General features: G+C 49.8%; 1 protein-coding gene and 1 pseudogene across 7 annotated transcripts in view; both read right to left on the reverse strand.

Annotated features, from left to right (window-relative positions):
* Window positions 1-3942, reverse strand: part of FAM120B (family with sequence similarity 120B) — a 75513-nt gene that overhangs the window by 51861 nt on the left and 19710 nt on the right. The window lies entirely within an intron of this gene.
* LOC111726181 lies at window positions 47-1215 on the reverse strand (annotated as a pseudogene).

The following is a 3942-nucleotide window of genomic DNA, read 5'->3' on the forward strand; positions in this document are numbered from 1 at the left end:
ATTTATTCCACTGTCAAAATAAATTATAATTTAAAGCCATAACATGTTAAAAGATAAAGGAGAATTTGTGGCACAGCCGCATTAACAGACAACAGTCTAAAGTGCAACACTAAACAAGTGGTCTCTGTTCCCACAATGGAATAAATACACAACAACTACACATAAAATGTCACAAAATATCTGAGATGAGGCAAATAACCCTTTGAAATGAACTGCCCAATAAATAATTGCTATTAACATTTTAATATTAATGGAAAGATGGAAAAATCCCTTAAGTGGCTACTAACTCGAACCCTCATTTCATGCACCTGGCCTTGGCATCTGTCTCCCTTCCCTGGTCACATCCTAATCCAGAAAGCCTTCTGCACCCCATGCTTGAAAATGCAATCCTAAGTCCCCGAGGTTCTCAGCACAGACTGATGTTAATGACGCTGTGTGCAATGTTCATCCAGAACTTCCAGGGAAATCAGGAGCACAAACACAAGACTACAGTGTCACTTCTTTGAACAACAGTTTTAACTGTCAAATGAGCATTTCATAAACCAAAATATTATCTTCCTATGTTTGTTTTTCTTGCAAAAAAGTCAAGTAGGTCATCCAAGTAAATAATGAATTTTAACAGAAATAATGAAAATTCAAAGGGTTTATGCCAAAAAGCAAACCAGTCCTCTACAGCCTAACTCATTTGTTTTTGGGTTATGAAGCCATGTAGATGGCAATCAGGCAGTAGATGGTCCCTCCCACAGTCAGCGCCATAGTGGTCCTATAAAGCATTTGGTCAGGCAGGCCTTGTTTCAGGTGGACAGGCACACCGTCGGATTTCTGGAAAAACTGCAACTCTGGAACCTTGTTTTTCCCAGTATAATCATATGCAGTGGAATCGGAGGTTAGTTTGGTTGGTGTGGCAAATGAGATAGGTGGTGCCTCTGTGGAAACCACAGGCTTTAATCCCTGCGGACTATACGCATCTGAAGCCCATGCTCCCATCAACTTCTGCGTGAAGCTGCTAAACTTATAATACATGATGCCCGGAGCCTGGCTCCCTGCATCCACTACCTGCGTGACTGCTCCAGAAAAGGTCAATTATTGTTTACTGAGCAAAAACAATGTGCAGGCACATTTGTTTCTCATAGGTAATGCCAAGACAGTGGTGGCACATAGTAAGTGATAAGATGCAGGACTCAAATTAATTACACTCTAAAAAAAATTTTTTTTTAATTTTTTTGAGACAGAGTTTTATTTTGCCACCCTCAGTAGAGTGCTGTGGCGTCATAGCTCACGACAACCTCAAACTCTTGGGCTTGCCTCAACCTCCCCAGTAGCTGGGACTACAGGCACCTGCCACAACGCCCAGTTGTTTTCTTTTTTTAGAGATGAGGTCTCACTCTGGCTCAGGCAGGTCTCGAACGCCTGAGGTCAAGCAATCCATCCACCTCAGCCTCCCAGAGTTCTGGGATTATAGGACTGGGCCACCATGCCAGCCTAATTCCACTTTCTTAGTGCCAGGATTATAGGTGTGAGCCTCCGCCCAACCTGATTCCACTTTCTTGGTGAATCAGCAGTAAAGATCAGAAGGTCTATAATAACCTACGCCGGGGGCATGATCAAGATGCCGACTGGATGGGGCAGGATGTGAGAAGCCTTCCTGAGAGAAGCCAGAATGGCAGCAGACACTTGCTGGCCCACAGCATTGGTGGTCCAGGAGAGAATGCTGGGATTCACCAGGGAAGCGACAGGGATCACTATAAGTGGGTCTCGGGCCTAACACAGGGGCTGCCTAGAGGCTACACAGATGCTACTCCAGACAGGGAACCCATGTAGAGTCCCACAGGCACTGAGTTTGGGGCAGCCTGAGCCAAGCACCACCCTGAGACTCTACATACCAGAAATCTGGAAAGCTGTGTGCATACCTGCAGCCACCGCTGAGCTCTGAGGAGGACTGTGGAGCCCAGATGTTCCCACACACCCTTCTGAAGGTCCCTACTACCCTCTGGACTGCTTCTGAGACTGAGACATGAGCAGATAGCACTTTACAGCCTCTCAACCACACTGTCTGTGTGGGTAGGGCCCCAACTTTGTGGTCTCAAGTTCCAGGCTGCACTGTGAGGATATGACACTGGACTGTGCCCCACCCTTGGGCTGAGTTTGGGCTGCAGCCCCTGCAAGGTGGGGGCAGTGAAGCCAGACTTTCCAGTGCCCATCTGGGATAGTGCTCACCACCCTGCAGCCTGCTGCCATGGGACTATCACCCAAGCTATATTTCCTAGTTTCCTGTCAGCCCAGCTTGCTTGGTAAGGGCACTGCCTCTCTGCCTACAGGCTCTGCTGCCACTTTTGAGGCTCAAAGCTGGGGAGCACCAGACCCTCAGGATGAGTTCAGGCCACCAGAGCCAGAGCCCTGCCCAGCTAAGGAGGGACAGGAGAGCCCAGACTTTCCTGTCCACTGCTAGGACAATCCCGTCATGCTGCTCTAGGCTGCTGAAAGACTGAGCCAGAAGTGACAGCACTACCCCAGCATCTCAGCTATTTGCTGGGAAGGGGCTCTATCCTCTCTGGTTCACAGGCTCAAGCTACCACTATTCGGGAATGCAAAGCTGGGCAGGGTCCCGCCCTCTAAGTTGGGGCTGACACAGCCCTGCCTAGCTGGTGACAGGGGAGTCCAAGGTCTCCTATATACCTAGGACATTTCCCATGGCCCTGCCACCAGCTTCTGTGGGAATGAGATATGAGTAGACAGTACCCCATGGGTTCTTGCCTCTGTTGCTTCCTGAAAGGGGCTGTGCCCCTCTTTGCACACCCACAGCCAGCACCATTTAATTCTGGGCCATGCCCTGCTCTTAGTGAAGTTCAAGGTGGCATGACTACAGCTATTACCTGGCCAGAGAGGTACAAGGAAGCCCAAGCTCCAGGCAAAGCACAGTAACCACCACCTGTTAAGGCAGCTGTGGGGCTGGGACTGGCCTGCTCAAGCTACTGCAGCTACCACATCAACATGGACACTCCTACTGCCACCCCCCACATCAACATGGACACTCCCACAGTCACCCCCCACATCAACATGGACACTCCTACTGCCACCCCCCACATCAACATGGACACTCCCACTGCCACTCCCCACATCAACATGGACACTCCCACGGTCACCCCCTACATCAACATGGACACTCCCACTGCCACCCCCCACATCAACATGGACACTCCTACTGCCACCCCCCACATCAACATGGACACTCCCACTGCCACCCCCCACATCAACATGGACACTCCCACGGTCACCCCCCACATCAACATGGACACTCCCACTGCCACCCCCCACATCAACATGGACCACTCCCACCCCCCACATCAACATGAACACACCCATTGCTACTGCTCAGGCCCCTGAGCAAGCTGGGATTTCTTTATCTGCCCACACCTGACCCTCTGCTCCAAACCCTAGCTTTGAGAAAGCCACCTAAAAGCCCAAGAATTGGCCCTTAGGACACACCAACACTGCTGTCAGCATAAGCTGCTCTGGGGCCTAAAATTGGTACAATCAGCCCACTGCTGCTGTCACTGGGGCCCAGGGCCCAGCCCAGCTGCTGTTCACATTTCCAGCAAAACTGCACCACAGCCTCAACTAGTAATTGTTCTCTAAGGCACCATGGAAATTACAGATACCACTGGGCCATGTGTACTACCGAAGAAATCATAAGAAAGCCCAATTATCCTACTCTACCAACAACATACTGGTATATACATCTTTAGGAAAAAATTCTTTGAAAGCAATTTCAAAAAATCAAAATGGGTCAGATGGGTCAGATGCACAGATACCGGGAGGAGGACGGCAAATACAAGAGTGCAAAGACCTGACGAGTCAGATGCACAGATACCAGGAGGAGGACGGCAAACACGAGAGTGCAAAGACCTGACGGGGTCAGATGCACAGATACCAGGAGGAGGA

Source organism: Otolemur garnettii, unplaced genomic scaffold (genome assembly GCF_000181295.1).
Source record: "Otolemur garnettii isolate 467f Iridium unplaced genomic scaffold, OtoGar3 scaffold00056, whole genome shotgun sequence".
NCBI classification, from domain to species: Eukaryota; Metazoa; Chordata; class Mammalia; order Primates; family Galagidae; genus Otolemur; species Otolemur garnettii.